At 48.0% G+C, this 23,834-nt stretch overlaps 1 long non-coding RNA gene across 1 annotated transcript; it reads left to right on the top strand.

The window, feature by feature from the left end:
• Positions 1-1,891: 1,891 nt before the first annotated feature.
• On the top strand, positions 1,892-22,803 carry LOC146274691 (uncharacterized). The gene is made up of 3 exons (XR_014766253.1): positions 1,892-1,932; positions 18,359-18,539; positions 22,642-22,803. It is a non-coding gene; the product is annotated as an uncharacterized LOC146274691 (long non-coding RNA).
• Positions 22,804-23,834: the final 1,031 nt, after the last annotated feature.

Raw genomic sequence — 23,834 nt, 5'->3', positions numbered from 1 at the left:
GCAGATGGGGGGGATTTAGCTCGAGACGGTGTAGGCTGTGAGGAGAGGGGGAAATGTATTGGGGGGGTGGGGGGGGGGGGTGCATGTTGAGAGAGGGATCACCTGAAAACAGAGAATGTCCTATCTGGTTCTGAGAATGGAAAACAAAGCAGGGTAATGACAGGCCTGATAGACATCAGGCTGGAATCGTGTTACACGGAAGGGGAGGTGGGGAGAGAGGGCGCAGAGCATCCGAGAGACAGAAAGAGAGAGTGAAGAGGCAAGATTTACGTGAGACAAACCTCTAATCAAACACACCTCTCGTCTCTGTCTCTCTGCCTCTCGCTGTCGTCCTGTGGCAACCGCAAAAAACAAAACAAAAAAACAATTGCTGGGCTGTCGTTGGACGTATCCAGAAACATCTCAAGTCTTCATCCTTCGCGGGGCAGCGTTCGTCAGGGGCCCCGAGGCGCTAGGTTGCCACGGCGGCGATGGCAGGGACAGCGGGTGAAACATGATACCCTGTCACCTCCCCTGTGGACAAACAAGACAGGGAAGAAAGGCAAGCCTGTGTGTGGTACTGTGTCTCTCCTGCCTCCTTGTCCTGTCTGCCAGCCCGGGCCATGAGATCCTTATCTCCTGTCAGAATGGCTCTCCCAGGACACAACGAGGACAGAGGAGGGGAAGCTGTTTGTGTACAGGCTGAATAAGGAACAAGTACGGCTGGGTGGGTTCCATCCAAATGAATACAAGGAGGGAAGTGTGTTTGCGTGTCTGTGTTTGTCTGTGTGTGTGTGTGTGTGTCTGTGTGTGTCTGTGTGTGTGTGTGGGTGTGTGTAGGGAGGTGTTTCTGATGAGAAATGGAAAAGAGGAGGGAGAGAGGATTGAGGCTTGGCGTTCTGTTCACCACCAGTCAAACTGCTGCTGTTTGCTCACTCTTTGCCGTTCCTTTGATGAAGTTTGACACGCTCAAGGCTGCAACGAAGATGTGAATAACATCTATTCCAAAGCAAATAAAACTAATTGTATTTGTTTAGCTCCTTCATGATTGTTCTGGGTCATCATGTTTGTAATAATGAATATGGAATATTCAGTGTTTGTTCTGAGACAGGTCCTCTGGTTTCGTGGTAGCTGCTAGCTGGTGAATACTCTGCGGAGCCACTGTAATCCCTGTTTGCACCAGGCACGATTACAATGTGGAACCCAGGGGAGGTCATTATGATGGAGCTGTTTGCTATCTCTACATCTGTAATTAACATATGCAACGCTGATAACTTATTTCAGCATTTAACCCAGATCTGGGCTATATTTGACATCACAGCTCCCATCATCTCACAGATTTGGTACAAATCTCGAAAATGTGTGTGTGTGTGTGTCCAGTTGTGTGACTGTATATGTGCAGGTGTGTGTGTTCAGGTGTGTGTATTTAGGTGTGTATATAAGGGAGGATTGTTTAGGGCCGGGAGGGGGGGGGTCGGTAGCTTGGCTCTGCCCGCCTACGTGCTTCCCTCAATTAAAGAAATGTGCGAGGATCTGGTTAGGACCAGGCTAGGGTGTCGGGTGAAGAGGGCAAATGTGTCTGTAAGATAACCTGGTAGTAGATGTTATATCATCGGCTGCTGTAGTCGCTGAACAGCCAACAGCCAACATCCAGATTCTGTTGCTGTTGTTCCTGGAGATCCAAAGCAGAGAGCCGTGAGACGGACTGAGACTGAGAGGCAGGGTGAGAGGGCAAGACTGGTGTGGGATGTTCTGTGTGAGAACCTCAGGTTGGTGTTTTTACTGCAGGACTTCGCAGTAAAGCACACACTAGCATGAGAAGGCAGAGAAAAGAAAGAACGTTTTAATCGCACAGATTTACTGTGTTTACAATGCCTTGTCACGTGAAGGAGGGGGCTTGTTGGGAGAGAGAAATGGACAGAGTGCGAGGGAGGATGGACAGGGACCGAAACGGTGAGACCAAGATGAGCAGAGACTCAAACGCTTGGGAAATTTTCATTTCTTCCGTGAAGGTAGATTGTCAAAGCAAATGTGTGTGTTTGTGATAAGGCTACCAGAGTCTTTCATCGCGAGCAGAAAACTGCACGCGGACGATCTAACAGACAGAAGCGGTTGCACTCCTACAAAGGAAAATGTTTTTTATTTCCATTCCAAAGAACCAAAACAACATGCCTCCTCTCATTCACTTCAGAGTAGGAACCGTAACGTTAATTACTCTCCCAGTAACTCTCCTTTGATAACGTAATTTTGTTTGGGAGACGGTTGCTCATCAGTCACGCTAATTAGCATTCTTTTGAAAAATGCTAGAATTCCTTTGGGGGAACAGGTGTGGATTCGTCTTCCACTTATTGTACGTTAAGGACTTGTCTCGAGTCGTTACGTTGCCAGCCTCTGTTTAATCTAGCAGTTTGGTCTGCCAAACGCACCGTCTTGTGGTAGCAATGCTTATCTGAATTTCATCTCAATAACATCCCGAGACACGGACGGGCCACCCATGCTATTAACTGGTGTAAGCCAAGGCCTTGATACCGATTAGTTTACTTTGAGAAAAACCGGAGTTGGTGTTGTACACGTAAGTTGGATGATGTTGCTGCTATTCATGCTTTCTACAATACCCTCAAAGCATTGTACGCCTATGCAATAAAGTGTGCAGGCCTTAGATTGTACCCGGACTCTATTTTGTTGGTTTCCCAGTTGTTGTTTTCTAACGCAAAGTAGCTAGCCTGTGCCACGGTCTCCTGCTGTTCCAAACCCGGGCCTCTGACAATTACAAGCCAACAGCTGGTCAGAAACCATGTCCACAGAGGTCATTTGCATTATGTAAAAACGTTCCCATGTTTCATCAGGACTGAAATTGCCGTTGGCCATTTTGAAACAAGCAAGTTGTTAGCGTTCTGACTTGCAGTGTTGAAGTAGGCAGAGTAGGTTTTATTGTGGAGATTTTGGGACTAGCTGCAGGTCCATCACTACACTGTTTCACACATCCTGCAGAGCATCTGCAGAGCAGAACATCTGGTGTTCGGACAGAACAAAAGTAGAGCAGGGGAGATGAAGAGGTCGTAGAGGGGTTGAAGACACAACCATGGAATTTGTTTGGTGTATTTGATGTTCCGTCAAAGGTTTAGAGTATCAGATCTTGAAACTGCAACTTTCAGAAGCTTTCTGAAAGACAAACAAGGTGAAAAGCCCTCGACGAACATTTTCAGGTCTACCTGTGTCTACAGTATCAGATAAATCCAGAATTTATGGGCAAAAAAGTTGCAAATGAAGAGAGAGAGAGAGGTTGAGTAAGACTCAAGCAGAGTCGTTGAAAGGAATGTTGACAGACTAACGCAAACTCTTTAATCAAAATGCTGATACAGTCAGAATGTGAGTCTGAAAAACTAAACTTGCCAACAAGGGGAGGCCTGCCTGCCTTGTCAGGAATTTACATTGATTTGGAAAAGAAAAGGGTAAAACAGTGTCTCTCTCTCTCTCTCTCTCTCTCTCTCTCTCTCTCTCTCTCTCTCTCTCTCTCTCTCTCTCTCTCTCTCTCTCTCCCTCTCCCTCTCTCATCTTTGTCTCTCCCCATATTCCTCTCTCTCCCTCCCTCTCTTTTACTTGTAATTGTTCTGCAACTTAGCCCCATCAGCATATTTTCCTCCTATTTGAAGGCTTGGGATTATGCAAGAGAAGCAGCATCTCTAGATAGGTAACCCACCCACCCTTAACTTCACCCCCCTGCCCCCTGGTTCTCTCTCGCTCTCGCTCTCTCTCTCTTGTCTTTAAGTCTCCAGGCTGCTGACGCTGTGCATCTGTGAAATGTGTAAAACACAACTCAACAGTCAAGTCACTGCCTGACAGTCAGCAATGTCAGCAGCGTGAAAGATGGCGATTGGAGGGAAGGTCAAACATGCGAGAACACAGGATTTTGTGCATGGCATACCGCTTGTTTGTGAGGAATGGGGGTCTACCAACATATCATGGAATGCCCCTAAGTTGCATAAGAACTGGCGTGAATTGTCGGTTTCGCTTCCTACAACAACATTGGAACTGTTGTGGTAACCACAGCTCTAGTTTTAAAAGTTATTTTGGTTTCCTTTTTATTTATTTTTTAAGGAAGCTGGTTGTTCAGCTGGCTGATGTAGGAGTTCAAGTTGAGCAATGTTTCAGTATCACCACAAACTGACTCTTTCACCTCCATTTGTCACACATTACGTGACCTATTTCTCCCGAGTCCTGCGCTTGCCAGGAATTGCAATCAGAGTGGCGCACATCATTCCCTGGCCTCTCCTCCTCTCTTAGCTACCTCCCTCTCTTCCTGAGACAAGATCAGAGACAAGTCAAAAGGGTAAGAAGCCACCAGCACGCTGTGTAGCTGAATTAACTTGAAGACACGTTGTGATATTGCTTTGACAACCCTCTTACCCTTCGAGGTCAGAGACTGCTGTTGTGTCGCCCTGCTCTCTCTCGTCCACACTCTCCTTTAGCTCATCCCTGACGCCGTCAGACCGTCATGGAAGACAACCTCACACAGCTCTCTTGTCCTAACTAAACCAGAGCATTAAAACCTATTATTAAACGTTTTTGTTTATATTTGTTATGTTCATGTAGCGTTGTGAAGCGGTTGTGATGTCTTGGGTCTGTTGACGGGTTGGTTTGACCTCAGCTAGCCTCGTGATCAATTAAACTGACTGTTGACGCGTTGTCCTGCTTTGCAGATTGGTTGCATACAGCCGTTTCTTCACATCTTATGTATAACGTGCTACATTTGCCTCAGTTTAGAAAGCTGTTAAACTTTATTATCCCATGAAATTACACGTGTTGCTAGTGTCAGAGCAACGAACCATGCATCGTAATTTGCACCATATTATCGCCCTTGGTGTACACAATTTTGGTGTTGTGTTCCAAAGCAGTAGACAAGTTATCGTTGCTGTTTATGATTATGGTCCTTATGCTAGCCAAGTCATTGTCAAAAACTCAGATCCTTCAGATTTTTTGGGGGGGATAGTTCATTCTACGTTTCAACTCCGAGGTGTCCCGGCAGGCTGTGCACGCACAAGCCAGACCCCTCACCCCACACCTGGTCCTGAGGCAGGGACACAGGGAGGAGGGGAGCAGGCAGCCTGATAACACTGTGAGGAGAAGATACCGATAGTGGATGAGCATGTGTGATGTCACCAACCTAATCCTGACCTCTGTGTATGACCAACTGAAGGGTCTGGCCCAGAAGGGTTTGGTTTGACCAGTACACCCCCGTCAGCATCCTGAGCTTTGGGATGAGGTGGATGGGGGAGGAGGGCTGGGGGAGGCTAGACAAGCAGTTGGTTCAGCTGTGATAAGGGAAGCCAATACTGTAGAGAAACATAGGAGAGATAAAGACCAGTGATTGCTTAATCCAAACAGGACACACCACTGTGTGTGTGTGTGTCTGTGTGTGTGTCTGTGTACGCGCTTCAGCTCGAGTGTGTGAGTGCATGTGCGTGCGTGTGTGTGATTGCTTTGGGGGGCTACTGAGGGAGGAAGATGAGGAGGAGCGGGGGAGAAGGGGGGGGGGGAGGTGATGGTCGTTGACAGTGGGGGGGCAGCATTATTGTCCTGGCAGGGTAATCTCCCAACATCTTGGCGGATGGGTAATGGAGGCTGTGATACCAGGTGCAGCTCCTCTCTCCTTTCAGCAGGCAGGTCTCCATGCCAAACTGAATTGGATGAACCTTTTATTGTCTGGCTCGCTCTGTTATGGTGTGGCTGGGCCTCACTGTTTAGACAAACCCTGTGGGCGAAGGGGTGGGAGAAGATAGGTCTGGGGAAATGAGAGAATGACAGACAGAGAGACATGGCCATTGTGTGTGTGAGAAAAAGGCGAGAGACCTGAGAATGGAGAGCCATAGACGGAGCCGCAGAGAAGGATGAAAAGATGGAGGTGTATCCAGCAGGAGATTCTGAATAAACATTCTGCCGTAATGCGCTTATCCTAATTAAAGACGCGGTAGGCTTTCTCAAGTGTTCGATGCGTGGCTAATAACCAGACCATTAATCACCCTCCGCTGCTTGAGTGAGTGTTGTGACGTAGGCACACCACCCAAAGTGCTCAGGAAGGGAAGCTAGGTAGGGAATTCACTGGGCAGAAGGACAAGAGATCTTCAAACTAAGCAGACTTTATGTGAACAAAACTGGCGTTTTGTGTTTGTCTGTCGAGGGAGGAGGGCAGCAGAGAGAGAGTCTGAGCTTATTACTGTCCATTACATTTGTTTGTGGGACTTTGGCCAGGCCCTAAAGGATTAGAGCTGATTCGGAGGCTTGGAAGGGGGATTTTCAAAATCACGTGTGTGTGTGTGTGTGAAAGGGCTTTTGTGTAAGTGTGAGGCAACATTTACTGCTCCTGACAGGCCAGCACAAGACCCAGAGCTGGAACGGGGGGGGGGGGGGGGCTGAGGTTGCCAGGTGACAGAATTGCTAACTGTAGAAGATACATGGCGAGGTAATGAAATCTCCTGTTGCTCACTGCAGGGTAAACACACAGAGGAACAGGGCGTCTCTCCACACAAACAGCAAGCTGCTTGTTTGGTTTGGCGGTGGAGCTGGAGAACATCCCTCCGTGTCTTCATAAATAAACTTACATACCAAAACATCATTAACATAGAAACATCAAATGTATTCCATGCTAGTGTGTGGTCATGAGTGTTCCCCGGAAGCCAGTGTTCAGGTCTCACCTTCAGAGCGCCGGAGGCTCCAAAGAGCCTAATGAGGCTCTGAGGCCCAGGGCCTGTTCTGCTTCTCAGGGGGAAGCTCACAGAATGTCCCCTGGAATGTCGGCTTCAGTCGGGTGGACACGCCTCCTGGAAGGCCAGACGTGCATCAAATTCCGGAGCCTCTGAAGGGATTCTCTTAAGGTGCTTCACATTTGTACACGTTTGGGACCATTCCGTTGGTTTTAACGTAGCGGATGACCCTCATGCTGAACGGACGGTGTTTGCCAGGTGTGGGTGGTGGGCGGAGAGGAGGAAGGTGTTGGGGAGAATCTATTATCTCCCTGTCATGTATCCCTTCAGGGAGAATCGCACTCTTTGACCTCTTTCTCCGTGGCTGTCGAAAAACCATCTGTGTTCTCTCTCTCTTCTCTCTTTTTCTTCTCTTTCTTTCTTACCTCTCTCTCCTCTCTCTTTCTTCTCTCTCCTCTTTCCTCTCTGTCCTCTCTCCTCTTCTCTCTTTCTTCTCTTTCTTCCCTCTCTCTCCTCTCTCTCTCTCCTCTCTCTCCTCTCTCTTTTCTCTTTTCTCTCTTCCATCTCTCTTCTCTGTCTGTCACTCTTACACAGACTCACACAAAAATGTGGTTCTTATTATCCACGGACAATAAAGAAAAGGTAAATGGCCAATACTGGTTGGGTTTTTGTGTTTACGTCATCATTTGGAATGGATGTGTCGGCTCTGACCCAGTTTGACCTCAGAACAGGCTGTCGTAAAAGCTCTGACCTGAGGGGAAAGTGACAGGTTTTAATGGACGAGCTTCACTCTTCATCTGGACAAAGAGGAAGACCTCCTCTTTTGTCTGTTTCATTAACTGATGTAGCATTTAGCTGTCTCCAGAGACACGGCAACAGAAGGACAAAGGCAGCTTCCTGCCTCTATAACCGATGACTCTTAACTCACACCAGCGTTTACCATGCCAGCACGGTGTGTTTTGCTAATGGATTTTCTCGTCAGAAGTGACATAGTAGAGCGACTGAAAAAATTGATCGCCTTTAAAGAAACGTACAGTCAAGGTTAGAAATCACTTTGCTGGAGCGATTCTGTTCCAGCTCCTCTCGGCGCCTCGGCGTGTTGACAAAGAACAGTGTTGCAGCATAGTGCTCTCTTGCCCACATTGCCAGCCTAACCTTGAGGAGGAGGAGGGGGGAGGGAGAGGAGAGCTGGGTTGATGGAATTCAAAAGGTGGAGCGTAGTTAAAAGGTGTGAGACGAGTGGAGGAAAAGCTTTGGCCCTCAAGTATCCATGGTTACCTTGGTTTTATTGCTGTTTGTCTTGGATGACAGATGTAATAAAAAGTGTTGGGAGAGAAATGGCTGGCAGAGGAGGGTAATGGGAGGGTTGGGGCTCACACCAAGCTCACTGGCCGAGGAGGGTAATGGGAAGGTTGGGGCTCACACCAAGCTCACTGGCAGAGGAGGGTAATGGGAGGGTTGGGGCTCACACCAAGCTCACTGGCAGAGGAGGGTAATGGGAAGGTTGGGGCTCACACCAAGCTCACTGGCCGAGAAGGGTAATGGGAGGGTAGGGGCTCACACCAAGCTCACTGGCAGAGGAGGGTAATGGGAGGGTAGGGGCTCACACCAAGCTCACTGGCAGAGGAGGGTAATGGGAGGGTAGGGGCTCACATCAAGCTCACTGGCAGAGGAGGGTAATGGGAGGGTTGGGGCTCACATCAAGCTCACTGGCAGAGGAGGGTAATGGGAGGGTTGGGGCTCACACCAAGCTCACTGGCAGAGGAGGGTAATGGGAGGGTAGGGGCTCACACCAAGCTCACTGGCAGAGGAGGGTAATGGGAGGGTAGGGGCTCACACCAAGCTCACTGGCAGAGGAGGGTAATGGGAGGGTAGGGGCTCACACCAAGCTCACTGGCAGAGGAGGGTAATGGGAGGGTTGGGGCTCACATCAAGCTCACTGGCCGTCAGTTCTCACTCCAGTCTGCTTTCTATCTTTCTTTTTGTTAACTTCTTTTTTCATATTTCTTAGTTTTTGTCTCTTTCTCTTCCTCTCTCTCCCTCCCAAACCCCTTGTTCACTCCCTCTATCCCCCTCTCTGTCTCTCTCTCTGCCCCCCCCCCCACACACACACACACACACCTCTGCACCCTTCTGGTTTACATGTTTATTACCTGCACAGGGGCCTCATTACTCCTGATTGGATAGCCTGTGACCATCCAGACGCATCATCTCTCAGCCAGTTCTTCCAATTAAGATGTAGAGCTTCAGGACTCGCAGGTATGTTATTAAGAAAGACCAAATGGAAAATTAAGTGTCTCTCACAGCAGTCGCGACCAAGCTCAGTGGTAGCCAGAGTAATGAAATATAGAGGCAGTAACTCATCTGTGTTCCAGCTAGAGAGGCAGAGAGAGGTGTGTGTGTGTGTGTGTGTGGGATATGAGGGGCATTTCACACACTGTCTTCTTCTCTAGGTAGGACAGACATCTCGCCCATTATCAGGCCTGTGCGGCCAGCGATTTGACACGCTCACCTGCCTCTCAGGTGGTGGAGGCCAGTGTCTCTCTTCCTTCCTCTCCTTCGCCCGCCCCCCCCATTTCAAGCTTCTGAGTCTTAAATGAAATGAAGACAGGAGTGTGATGACCCCCTCCATCTCCAGCTCCAGTCTGTAGAGGAGCATCATCTCGCACAGTCTGGCCCCAATCTAACTCATGCTCCTCAGAGACAGAGAACTGTAGACACACACACACGCACGCCTGTAACACACACACAACACGCACACACTCACACTCAGCCATGCACGGTTTCTGTAAAACACTTACACACACACACACTTTCTCTCTACGGGGGTCTTGGAAGAATTGAAGATTCAGCTATTATTAGCCAGTGAAAGGACACTGTTTAGAGGAGCCATTTGGAGAGATATGGAGAAGGCAGGGGGCGGGCGAGCAAGCAGAGAGAGAGAGACAGAGGGGGTCCTATGGAGCGTTTTCATTTTCAGCAGGATAATAAATCACACAGGAACTAGTGGAAAACACAAACTCCTCCCTCTGCATGTGACTCGTATTTCGGTACAGTAGAGAACATGGAACTATCATTTATCCTGGGCAGTTCAGTTATCAGATCAATGCCCCTGGTTTGAGATGGGGAATGGTGGAAAACGGTATTGTACTACTGCGTGATAATACTGGAGCTGTGATGTACACGGTCCACAATCACCACGGTGATAATACTGGAACTGTGATGTACATGGTCCACAATCACCACGGTGATAATACTGGAACTGTGATGTACACGGTCCACAATCACCACGGTGATAATACTGGAGCTGTGATGTACACGGTCCACAATTACCACGGTGATAATACTGGAGCTGTGATGTACATGGTCCCCAATCACCACGGGGTTCCGCTCCTCATAGTGTGTCGCTGGGAGGGAACAATACCCTTGGGAGGTCTGGGTGATGACACACACACACACACCAGGCTCCTTTTGTAAAGCAGTACCCAGAGAGGTGACACCTCCTGTTGTGACACCACCAACTGTGACTATAATAAAGTCTAAACAGTGATACACAGCGCTGAAGGGCCTACATTTCTGCAGCTGCTTCTCTCAGTGTCCGAGAACAGTGAGACCCATCAAGCTACGCTCTGGTCATTTTCCGGACCGAAGGGTGTCGAACAAATCGGCCCTGGTGCGCGCCTCTCCAACTGTGCCAAGCTGTCTGGGGAGCGACATCACCGCAGACGGCATTGATCGTCTCAGGGATGCGGCCCATATCAAATCAGACAAAGGCCAGCATTCCTGGCATACAAATGAACCAATCAAATGTGCCCACACATCACCGGCGCGACTTAAACACGGGCAGACGAAACAACAGATTTCTCTCAGTTTAAATCAAATCAACTTGAGTTTAATTGATCGTCGTGAAACGGGTGAAAGGAAAGGAAAGATGGAGATTTTTGCTTTATAAATTAGATTGTGCGTGTGTGTAGTGGTGGAGAGGGGGAGGGGGTGAAAGAGTCAAGGAGACAAGCTGTTCTGAGAAGCCTCGGATGATTCATTAAAAACCACCGTCACTGGAGGATGAAATGGGCGGTGTGGTTTGAGTGAGTGAAGGGTGTGGGGTGGGGGGATTAGTGAAAGTGTTTCTGGGGGTGAGGGAGGGGTGAGGGAGGGTTGAAAGAGTGATGGGGGTGAGGGAGGGTGATGGGGGTGAGGGAGGGTTGAAAGGGTGATGGGGTTGAGTGGTTTGGTCCATGTGTCTGAAGGATAATTAGCCCTGAGGAAGGACTGTGCTCTGATGCTGTCATTTGGCTCCTCCTGTGTTGAATGAAGGCCTGTCTTTCTCCAGGGGGCCTGAAAGCCAGTCCAAGCTTCATCTACGTCCTTTCCTTTCTCTGGCTTGTCTCTCTGCTTTGCTTTCTCTGCAATTTCCTTTCCAGGAGTGAAAAACCAGCCACAGTTATACCTACTTTCTCTGAACATTGCATCCCTAGCCTTTAGGGTTTTTATAAAAACCTGCCATTGATTTTCCACAACCAGAAGCATGTGTCTATCAATATCTCCTGTTCTTGGTCCCAATCAATCGTAAGGGCCACACGCTCACAGAGTGGTTAAAAATAAAGGCCCCTGCTCCATTATAAACTGAAGTATGCAGTTCTCTCTCCCAGCTCCTGGAGTTTTACCTGTGCTAATGTGCCTCTATAGGTGCAGCATGAATAACCCCTGGTGATTGGATAAAAGATGCTTCAGGAACTAAACACAGCCATCAACTACACCTCCTCTTCACCCTTACATATCATTTGACGTCAGTATTTATTTGATTTTTTTTTACAAATGATTCCTCCTCTCCTATGCACTGTCCTCCTCTTCTCATCTCTCCTCCTCTCCCCCTATCCACTCTCCTCCTCTCCTCCTCTCCTCCTCTCCTCCTCTCCGCTAGTGACTGATAGACAGCCGGTGCCGTTCTGAGGTAGTGTTTACATATGAATGACATCCCTCATAATCAACTCTTCCTAACGGCCTGCTATGCCGGTAACGATGATGAACCTGGGGAACCTAACCCAGAGGACCGAGGTTATTACCGGGGCGGTGGAGATCTCCCTCCCTCCGCCCCGCCCTCTGCCAACGCGCAGGGATCCGACGCCCTGCCGGTGCTGCCTTGGCAACAGATGCCTCTGTGCCTCTCGACGCTGTGTGGGCTCATCAGGAAGTCACGGGTCCTGAGGGGAGAGGGGGGGTTGACGAATGGAGAGTGAGAGTGAGAATCATGGGACGAGGGGGGAGGGAAAATACAGTGAGAGAGGAGGAGAGGAAGGGGTAATGGAAAAGAAGAGCTGGATGAAGAGAGAAAGGGGTAAAAGAGGGATAGAGGGAGGGATGAAGGGAGGACAGGGCAACCACACACCTCCAGCTGTACAGGAAGACAACAGGCGGTAAGGATGGAATCAGCCTGACTACAACTCCTATCCTCCCCCCTGTGTGTGTGTGTGTGTGTCTATGAATACCAGATGACCTGCAGTGTAGGGTTTGGCTGTGGCTGGATTGGGTCCGAGCGGTACTGTAATTGGTTGAGGCCTTCTCACTGACACACACAGGCACGGTACAGCCCTGTGTGGTGTGTGTATCCCGGCGTGTTGCTGCCTAATTGCTCCGTGCGAATATTTAGGCCCATTAAAAGGTGCGAGACACCCCCCTTCCTCTTCCACCAGCCCTGTGAACAGATGGCTCGGCCCCATATTAGGATGCTGTTTAGCTAATTACCATGTCTCTGGGTCCTGGAGAGGCCAACGACCAGCCTCACGTCCCCTCCACAGCCCCCCAAACCTCACCCCATCAACCAGCCTCACCTCCCCTCCACAGTCCCCCAAACCTCACCCCATCAACCAGCCTCACCTCCCCTCCACAGTCCCCCAAACCTCACCCCATCAACCAGCCTCACCTCCCCTCCACATCCTAACCCACAACCCAGCACACACACACACACACATACACAACCACCTTCCCCAAGGTCTTGGTCATTTGCCAGTGGGGGTGATTGGGCTGAAGGTGTGTGTGTGTGTGTGTGTGGGGGGGGGGGTTGTTTAACCTACAGTGAGAGTGCAGAAGGATGAGGGAACTGTCGAAATGATCATGTTAGACGACACTGACGGCAGCCTTGCTAACATTTCAGCACAGTATAGCTAGCAGAGAGGGAGTTGAACATGTCCCTGGCTAAATCTGGCACATTTACATGATGTGACCCAAGTGTTCATGTTAATTCACATGTTTTTTGCCTTCTTAAATAAAAAAAGAAACAGACTAAACCTAAACAGAGAACATGCTGTCCATTAAGGGAACAACTGCTCTGGTTACGGAAACTCGTCACCTTGTTAAACTCACACACAAGTGAACAGTTATATTTGCTGAGGACTGACCCCAACTCGGGAATCGGGCCCCGTGCCTCGACCCCCCCTCCCTTTTTTAAACCAGGCCAAGACCCCCCCTCCCTTTTTTAAACCAGGCCAAGACCCCCCCTCCCTTTTTTAAACCAGGCCAAGAGCCTCCCCCTGATCTAAAGGCAGTGTTGATAGGAGGGTTACCAAACCCAGGAATTAATGTGTTTGCTAATGAATATGACATTTAACTGATATTTGCATGCCATGCGTGGTGCTCAAATTAGCATGCCGAACACTAAACTCAGATTAAATAAAACTCTGCAATTACACACAATCAACCATGCAAAGATATACGGCAGGTGACCTATGCAGCTCAGCCCACATCGCCTCCTGTCCGGTCACTCTGTGTTCATTAACAAGTTACACACACCCCATTATTTACCAATTGGCAAAGCATTACTGTTTCTCCCACCCCGAGACATGGTTAATCATTTCTTTGCGCGTGTGTGTGTGTGTGAGGAAGGTGTCGGTGTGTGTGTGTGCGTGTGGAAAGTGTTGGTGTGTGTGTCTGTGCCTGAAATTGCTTGGCTGCCAGAGGTGAAATATCTATCAAGGACGATTTTCCATTCACCATCTCTATTGTCAGAGCCTTCTCAGCGGACTGGCCTATCTGTCATAATCTATCTGCTTCACTTCTTTCTCCGCTGCCTCCGACAGTGGAGCAGAACTTATTGGGTAGAGACTTGGCTGTAACACAAAGGCTGTTCTCTTTGCCGACGGCTCAACCAGACAGGTGACGAGATGGTCAGTGCTTTTAGCCAATGCTGTTAGCAAGCACACAAAGTGCAAGCAAGCAACGGTTTGGCTAATGGAGACGACGCTCGGCAGGTAAAGTCCGGAGGATCTTTCATGTCTGTGGGTCAGTGTGACAGCTGAATTGAGTGTGTGTGTGTGTGTTTCGGTTGTGTGTTGTGATTTGAGCTTCTTCTTGCGCGTCCCTGATAACGTTAACGAGTTGGTGACATTCTAAAGACACCCAAGCCCTTTTTATGGACAGAAGGGCAGGATGTTTTCAGTCTAAACAGCTTCTGACAGCGAGCCTAGGTCAAGATGGACCAAACATCCAGGTTCTGACAGCCTGGGTCGAGATGGACCGAACATCCAGGTACCGCCAACGCTGCTCTCTCCACCTCTGGCAGTGTAGACCGTGGCAGGTCATTAGCATTAATGAAGGGAAGCAGGCAGGGATAAAAATGTCAAGCTGCTAATTGTTAACGTCAAGGCAGTTTTTGGGGGGGGCCTCTAACCGTGGCTAGCTGCACCGTGTCATGGTAATTTAATAGATTTTTTTTCCCCAGGCAAGAAAAGGTGAAAGATTACAATTGGTTATGGGGGTCGTTGGCATAATTGACATTTAAAGTTAAAAGTCAAACACCAATTGCTGCTCTTTCCTAGGTATTTACAGCACTAAAAGTCGCGCTCAGCCAGAAGTCGTGTCTGACATTAAAATGCCCCATGTAGAATCAATGCTGTACACTGATAACATGGTAAACGAGGACTAAACTATTACCCAACGCCACCATACTTTCTCATCATTGCATTACCTCTCTCTGTTATCTCTCCCTTTGTCTCTCTCTCTCTCGTTTCCTTTCCCTGGTCTACAGTACCGTCTCCCTGGTTAGAGCCTCTTTCTCACACCCAAGCACATCTCTCAAGAGTCCGATTTTTGTTGTGTGTGTGTGTATGTGAGTGTGTGTGTGTTCTGTAGGTGGTGTCGTGGAGCCGAGGGCCCATCTGTACACTTATTCCATGCCTCAGGAGAGAGCCACAAATGCTCCTAATTATCACTGACCTTCTGTCTCCTGCTCTGTCTGTCACCCCTGGTGCCCCTTTCCCCTGTCTACCCCTTACCCCCTTCTCTCTCTCTCTCTCTCTCTCTCTGTTTCTCTCTCCACCCCTTTACCTCGCTTCGCTCGCCTCACTTCTTTCCTCCCCTCTCTTCCCTCTCCATTCATCTCATCTCACAACTCTCCCCTATCTCTCTCCCCGATCGCCCGGGTGTCCCCCAGACATGTTAAATAACGCTTCCTGCAGCCCTGTCGCTAATTGGAGCCCTTTCACAGAGACGAAGACTTTGTTTAGGTCGTGATGTTTTTCTCCTTCTTCTCAAGGTCAGCCACGGAGAGAGGGAGTCCGAGGCACACCTGCTTTGCGGGCGAACGAGGCAGGAAGTGTTTCTGCCTCCCAGCCTCTTTGTCTCAGGTTGTTGCTCTGGAGAGGAGGGGGGAGGAGGAGAGGCAAGGGGCAAATAATTATCACTCTAACCGTACTTATCAGACACAATGCTTCTTGATTTACAGCGAGCTTGTTCTTTTGTTAGTAGCTTCATTTAAGAGGACACCGATGCTAAAGTACACACATGATGCTCAGAGAGCCAGGAGAGGTGGTAAACGTGACATATTCGATCAGATCTTTCGTTTTAGGATCTGTAGAGAGTTCGCACAAAATTTTGGATGGCTCCTCTTTTACTGGTTTGACTTGCTGTTTGTTTACACGACAAGATGATGCCCATTAATGGACACAAATGTGGTCTGTGCCCCTAAAAAAAGAATCCAGACTGCACACTGTTTGCCAGTAAATGTGATTAGGGCAGTCAGATAAAGTTGCTTCTATGTAGTCAGTGAGATGACGCAAGGCTGTAGACAAGGAGGACTATGTTTACGTTTACATTTATGCATTTAGCAGACGCTTTTATCCAAAGCGACTTCCAAAAGAGTGCTTTACACAAGAGCATAGGTCACTGATCATAACAATGAGCCCCACACATTGTGGGTAGCCAAAACATGAAACATACATTGTGAAAACTAAATAAGTCCCAAATGGAAGAACCATAAGAGCATGTAGTAAAACAAGATACAATTAAATAGATGTTTTATTATCTATTTCTCTGTGGCAGGGGCGTAGCCATGGGTAGCCTTTGTTCTAAGGCCTGCCCCAAAACGAAAATATGTCACCGGGTGCACATTGCAAAGTACATAGCCTAAGTAAAGAAAAACTGAAAATATGCCTATCCATATTTTCCTAGGCCTACCCAAAAATATTTTTCTGGCTACGCCCTTGCTCTGTGGACTGTGGAAGTGTCATGGTTGAATGGGAGAGTCAACACGATAAGTGCTAATTAAGATTCAGGCTTCTTGAACTATTTAGATTTAACACTGTTCATTGGGCCCTGCTAGTACTGTAACTGTGTCTACCATTGTTTCATGTTTCACTTTGGGCTCGCTGAACCAACAAACTGTTATTAGCAGCTAGAATACCCCTTCAACAGTTAGACAACCAATTAACCTTGAAACACCTTTCAAAGTCGCAGTGAAACGCAAGTGTCTTCAAACATTTTCAATGTCGAGTGAAAGTAATGCTAAGCTATAAATGTGTTGTTGTTTTATATCTCCACGTAGTCCAACTCAAACTCAAAATGTTTTTATTTTAATGGGAGTGGGCGGGTTTTCATCGATGGTAATCATCGTCTCGCGCGGTGTTCAACGTGAGGTCGAGAAATAGCATCGCCATGGAGACTGTAATCACGTCGCGCGTTGGCAGATGTGAGGGTGTAAATAGACTTGAGGTTAAGGTGCACTGTGAGGATGTAAACTGTGTAGAACATGTCTATTATCTCTCCCAGCTGCAACCAGCTCTGCAAACCTAGTTCTACCTCCCATGTCTCCTGAGGAAACGCACGTGAGTTCTCCGAGTGGGTTTCCTAGGGAACCAAAAGTGCAACAGGTTCCATGTTGGAATGAGGCAAGTGGGATTGTGATGAAATCAGCGCAACATTTTGCGTGAACCGCACACTTATTTCTGTACAGTAGCCTACGTATACAAGGAACATAGTTAATAGATGGGACCTAACCTACTGTAGCAGGTATACCGTTCTGTATCGTATCAACTGTTTTGTTGCGGTGGGCTGTTTTATGAGGGACTGTTCGCGAGCTTGAACGTCGTGTCTGTAGACAGAGAACAACCTCGTTTCAAACTGCCAAGCTGCGAGTCACAGAGCTGCTGCCGCCTTGTCCTTAATCACGCCAACAGTGTTAATGAACCAACTCTTTTCTCTCCCAATTAACGCTGCATTACCAGAGGAACAAAATAAATCATCGTCTCCCGCTTACATCTAACGGAATGTAGTGCAGGCCCACTCGCAGCTCTTTTGCGTGGTGATTCTGAGCTGCGGGTTTCCATCTAATTAGACACTGATCAAAGTATTGCTTGATTTGACAGGATGCAAAAAAAAAACGACATTACTGTATAATTAATTTAAAAAAAGAAGTATACATTTATTATTTGATAGAAAGTCAGTTTGAACATTGCTTCAAATGAATTTATATCATGGGGAGAAACATTTGGGTTATGAAATACTTTGGAATTCTATTCATGAGTAGGCCAACAGTATGCAGCATTTATCAATAAAGAAATTGTGCATCAAAGCGAGGATTCCAGTCGTGGACTGACAAGTAGACTCCTCTTCTGGCAATTGAATGCAAGAATATGACATGTTCTATTCTTCATAGTAGAAAATATACCTGGACATGGTTTCATGTGTGATTATTGTCTGGGAATACTGGCACTGAAATACTGCAAAAATAGTATTGAATGATCAAAACAATACTGACCACTGAGAAATAAGATGTTAAACATATCATATCATGTTTTGATGTATTCACAAGAACCCTCCACAGTGAACCACAAACACACAAGTCTGAATTGCCAGCATGATCAAAGGTTCTAAACACTCTCAAATACACACACACACACACACACACACACATCATCCACCATTCACCACAAATACCCTGCAGAGCTGATCATGAACTTGCTGTAAAAAAGCAAGCTTGTTTCACACAAACCCTTCCATGCCTTAGTTTTAGCCAACAACATTCATGAGTCCTTGCAGAAAACCTTTTAAAACCTGAAATTACTGCAGAGCGATCCTCATTGTTGCTGCATTTGAGAACTTTAGAGGACAAGATAGAGCAATCCCATCTCTATTATGTTTTGCATCTGCAGAGATTACCTACTAAGCTTCACATAGCTAACAACTGTTATCAGTATCAGTTGTTTACCAGCCTATAAGCTATTTCTGGACCCTCTGGTACAAATGACACCTGGCTGGAGAAAAAGAAGCAGTACAATGAACACAGATTAACAATATGCTGTGTGCACGTGTGTGTGTGTATGTTTGTGTGTGTGTGTGTGTGTGTGCCTTCATACGTGCCAGAACACGAGAGACTGATTGGCATGGTCTGTGTCTGCATTCCTCAGTTCATCCATAATGGATCAAGGGAAGTACTCCAACAACACGTCCCCTTGGTAACCGCGCCTCAAACAGCCGGTCGCCCCGGCGCTTGTCCCGACCGGAGGAGAGGACCCTGCGCCACCAGGGGCCAGGGGACAGGCTGCGCTGAGCTGCTGAAATATTGATCAGCATGGGCCTGTCTTTGAGGTTAGCTAGACTCAGTTCTGCTTCTCAGACAGGGAGGGAGGGAGGGAGGGAGGGAGGGAGGGAGGGAGGGAGGGAGGGAGGGAGGGAGGGAGGGAGGGAGGGAGGGAGGGAGGGAGGGAGGGAGGGAGGGAGGGAGGGAGGGAGGGAGGGAGGGAGGGAGGGAGGGGATACAGTGGTGGGTGGATAAGGCCACACAACATAGAGACAGCGAGCAGAGTTGTCAGCTCCAGAGAGATCACTGATGCAGAAGCCTTTCTATCCTTTAGGAGAGAACCCCAGCGAGACACGAGACAGGGAGGCATCATCACCTTTGTATAGGGAGAGAGAAAAAAAATCGTCACCTATGTACTGTGACACAGAGATAGACAGAGGGCATCACCTCGGTATTGATGTTCTGGTAGCAGGCTCTGGGTCCATACATACAGTCTCCCTTTAGACGGTGATCGGGTGTGTGGGTTGATCAATGTGGGTTAACTGGACTTGTGACTCTGATCCTGCTGGGCTCCTGACTCACTGCTGGTGCTCCTCGCAAAGGCAGTGTGAAGTCATGCTCTGCAAAGACACGGTTCCTTCAAAATAAAAATAGCTCTTTCCAAAACTTGAATTAACGGAAGTAAAAAACATACTTCTGCAATCATCATGTGAGCTTAGGTCTCAATATGTGTAATGAAACACTTCCGGTGTCCTGTATCGACTGTGTTAACAGTACGTCCACAGCGATTCAGTCGTTTTTCATCCTTCGGGTGTTCAACAGAACAGATCCCAGTCCACATGGGCCCTGACCCCTGACCCCTCACCTAGCTGAGATGATTGGAAGCCACTCTCTCTCCATCCCCTGTCCTTCTGTTCACATCTCATCTGGAGCGCTGCCTTTGGCTCTCCACCCCCACCTCCATCAGGTGCAAAGCGACATCCCTGCAACAACCCCGCAAACCGTCCCCATGACTACGAGAAGCGGCAGCGCGCCACACCGGCAGGGCCCTGCCAGAGTCTCCGGCGCACAGATGCACTGAGTGACATGGAGGTCCCCTTCTCTCTGCTGGCACGGCCCCTCCGCCTGGCCATCTGGTGCCCCGCTGAGGAGCTGCCAGTCACTGCCGCTCCTCCACCTCTCTCAGGGCCCACACAGACCAGCCTCGCTGCTCCCCGCACCCCCCTGCGAACAGCCAGTTATCTCCTGCCCGGGACCTGGCCCCCGGGAGGCTCGCGAGCCAACACACGACCGCGGTACTGACTGACTGACTTACTCTGGGCTGCCTGGCGGTGAGTCTCTCTGCCTGGTCGAGACAAAGAGAGGGAGAGAGAGAGGGAGAGAGAGGGAGAGAGACTCTAAGAGCGAGCTGTGCTTTTAGAAAGACAGTTTCTACTGCCTGTTCAATTCCAGGAAGGTTTTTTAGAGTAATGAGGTGCCACTGGATGCTAGTCACTCCCCGCCAGGCACTTCCAGAACAAAGAGAAATAGATGTGTTGTGGTGAGCAGACAAGCCTGCGCTCAGGGTCCTCATCAATCCTCGGCCTGTCAATCAATGTTCCCTCAAACAGAAATCTTCGGTCGAGGACAGGAGATGGAGGTGCTGATTTGACTGATGACATTTCAGACAACATTAGCAGCTTTGGACGCCTATTTCGATAAAGCCCATCAATATGGCCGCATCCTCAATGAGGACAGGCTATTCTTGTGCTCGACTGTTTTTTTTATTTTATTTCTTTTCATTAACTCCGAGTTGGAGCAGAAGCGAAGGCCTGTTATTTGTTGGTTTGGCTCATGACATTTCCACTGACACGGACCATACATCAGAGACAGCGGTAATCTGTTTGCATCGGAACTGTCTCAGTTTGATGGCCGGCTTGCAGCTTAAGATCTGGCACAAGTTGTTCTGCGTGTCCAACGGAACATAAACTCGTTACCTCTGTCCGAACAGACCCTCAGGCTATGAAAGGCACTTAACATAAACGCTAAAGTTTTAAGAAAATGCTTAATCTAATTCTTGTCATCTTCTATTAGGATGAGAGTCTCGTGAACAAACAGTTAGGAACACAGAGGAACTGAGTGTGGCTCTTCATCACTTATTTCAAGCTTGATATAATGGAACATAGACTGTGACTTTCTGGGGGATGTTGTGAATCCAAACACATGCATCACAGGTACCCACTGCGCATCACAGGTACCATTATCAGTCAGCCGTAAAGATATGAACTGCATCCCACAGTTTAAGCTGTAAGTACCACATGGAAGCAGGCTGTAGCAGACTGATACCTCGACACGGCTATTAGAACCCTGTCTTCTGGAGCTTAGAGGGGCAGGAACTTGCCAAAGCAGGGTGAGGGAGGTGGATGTGGAAGATGATGGTGTTTGGTCTATGTAAATGTTGGAGTTGTTTAAGAGGGGAGGAGAAGAAAGACATGTTGGATTCTCTCCTCCCTTTTCCCGTCCGATCTGTATTTTTGCCCTACCACACCACTCCAGGCAGCCCGGTCTGTTCACCAGTACCTTCATCAGTTTCCCCTATTTTTTCCAAAATATCTTTTCACCTTTCAAAACTTTGTAGATTTTTTTTCTCAACCTTTCAAAACGTTTTTCAAAAGTTTTTGTAACCTTCCAGAACTTTTTTTTCCACACACAGTGAAAGGAGAGGAGAACAGAGACATCTAAAACAGAATTGATTAGAGCAGAGCAGCCAACTCATCAATAATTTTGGGGAGAAATATTTTTTCAACCTTTCCACAAAAAAAAACGCTCAAAACTTTTTCAAAAAGAAAATGTCCAAAAACCCTTTTTTGAACATATTTAGATGGTATTTTTCGATGGTATCTGAGATGGTGTGTGACTGGAAGAAAATGCAACGCGATGTGTAACGGTGCTCTGGAACATGTGTGTTCTGAAGGAGCACTCCAGCCATCAGGCACATCCTCGCCTAGATCCTTCACTGTCTGCCTTCAAGATTGTCTATACGGTCCTAAGGGTGTATGTGTTAGGTAAACTCTCCAGAAACTGAGCGATGAGAGATGGGCAGAGTCATTTACAGAGCTTGACAATCTATGAGTGGCTCCTGCAGGAGAGGGACAGGTGGTTTCAGACGTGTATATTAAACCGTTGTTACTTCAGGAGAGTAGGCCGAGTGCTCTACATTAATGGAGGCACATATCCCTGCCACTTGTGTCATCACTATAAGTGGCAACTTAGCCACGAGGCAACGCAAACAGACTGTAAACTGGTTCAGAAGTAGTGGTATTTTATTTAACCTCCCAGCCTAGTTTTGGCAGTCACAGAACTCCTTTTTATTTAAAAGATGCTGGAGATGAAACCGCTATACCTCATAGAAATTTTGACCGGGCGACTTGCAGAGGCTGCAAAAAGCACAGCGAGTTTGCTTGTAGGGTGAGAAACATTCTGAAGTGATTTATTGTTTGTTTCTTGTGGCCTTCAACTATGTTGCTTTAAGATTTGAAGAAATAAAAAATAGAGTTTGGGTTAGGACTGAACTCTAGTAAACAAACCTTCAGTTGTTTATCTGGAGCGTATTGGCGAACACGGCGTGGATATGCCGAAGGGCAGAGCTCTGTGTTCCTGCCAAGTCGTTATCTTATCAGACGTGATTTGTGTGTTTGTCTTCCTGAGAACGTAGTAAATGCATAGATGTTTTAATTAAAAGTGAGGCTAGTGGAAATGTAATCTAGATAGCAGGTGTTTACTTGTTAGTGTAGCTAAGGGAAGAGGAACTTTGCTAAACTTATGTTTTCTTCCTCTAAATGCTGACCCTTTTTCATTCACAGGGAAAGCTTATGCTTTCTCGCCTTTTAGATTTTTCATATTGGCCTAGACTAGGTTTGGGGGGCATGGTGGTGGTGGGGCATGGTGGTGAGGGGGGAGGGGGCATGGTGGGGAGGGGGCATGGTGGGGAGGGGGGAGGGGGCATGGTGGGGAGGGGGCATGGTGGGGAGGGGGCATGGTGGGGAGAGGGGAGGGGGCATGGTGGGGAGGGAGGAGGGGCATGGTGGGGAGGGGGGAGGGGGGTGGGAACTTGAAGTGAAGAGCTGCCTAATGTTGTCGAGGTTTTGGAATCAAGCGCTCTCTGATTCTGCCCTTCTCCCCGCAACACAGACAGAGACAAGGACTCACTCGGCAATCAGCTTACATGTTGGCACTCTCTGAAAAGGCCAATTTTCCTCTTTGTCTTGCCTGCTCACGTTTTCAAATAGAACATTTCATGTCTCATGAGGAAGGCCGGGCCCCCCGTCCCCCTCCACCAACAGATAAATAGGAATCAACAACTGCTTGACTCAGTGAATGAGTAATTTTAATCATTCCGCTGTTGTGTTCTACTTGATGAATAAACATTAAAAAAAGAAAAAACATTATTTATTTTTTTACTCTGCAATCATGCCTCCCTATCTGTATAGCTGTAGTGTTTTAATTTATACCTATTACAATCCCTAATCTCCTTTACACCAATAAGTACAGAGAACAATATCTCTTTAGCAGCTGTGATTGTATCAACATTATGATACCGTGAGCTTGTTAATACCTGCTGGATATGATGATGGCTAATTAGCTTAAGCATCAAGAGTCATTACTGGATATTAGAACTGCTCGCTGCAGACGTTTACAATTTTCTTTGAACTCAGATTGTCTTCCTGAAACACGCTTGTTTCTACTGTTTGATTCGTGTGCTGAAATAGTGTCGGTTTTAACGAGGTGGCGCGCACTCATTGGCTAATTACTGGGTCAAGTGGAGTATGCCCCGCCCACACCCCTGTGGCCCTGGAACACCCTGTCATTAAACGGCTGCATACCTCACACCTACAGTTTAGGGCGTCACGCTTGGGGGTCAGGGTTTAATCTAGTGTGGCGGAGAGGGTTGAATGTGAGGCCTGGGTCCTGGTTCCTGTGGCCTGCGTCCTGGGTCGGAGGCAGCTGCAGTGTGACATTCCAGCAGCCTAATGGTTCTGGAGGGATGTGGCCCATTAGTATGGAACAAAGACTGAGCCCAAAGGAGGAGGAGAGAGGAGGAGAGGGGGAGAAAGGAGGAGAGGGGGAGAGGGGTTTGTGAAGTAGGAGTGAAGTGGAGACAGGTGCATTGTACTGCCTGTGTGTGTGTGTGTGTGTGTGTGTCCCAGTGGTCCCTGGGAGAGGTTGGCACAGATGTGCACCCACTTATTAAAACTCTCTCTCTCTCTCACACACACACACACACACACTCTACTGTATCTCTCTTTCTGCTTGTGTGAGTGAGAGAAAAAGATTTTGTGTGAATGTGCCACTCAACATCTTACCTTGGTCCTTGCTTTGTTGAT

This window comes from Hypomesus nipponensis, chromosome 8, assembly GCF_054491055.1.
Source record: "Hypomesus nipponensis isolate SF chromosome 8, ASM5449105v1, whole genome shotgun sequence".
In the NCBI taxonomy this organism is placed as follows: domain Eukaryota; kingdom Metazoa; phylum Chordata; class Actinopteri; order Osmeriformes; family Osmeridae; genus Hypomesus; species Hypomesus nipponensis.
This window is presented reverse-complemented; position numbering and strand designations above follow the sequence as displayed.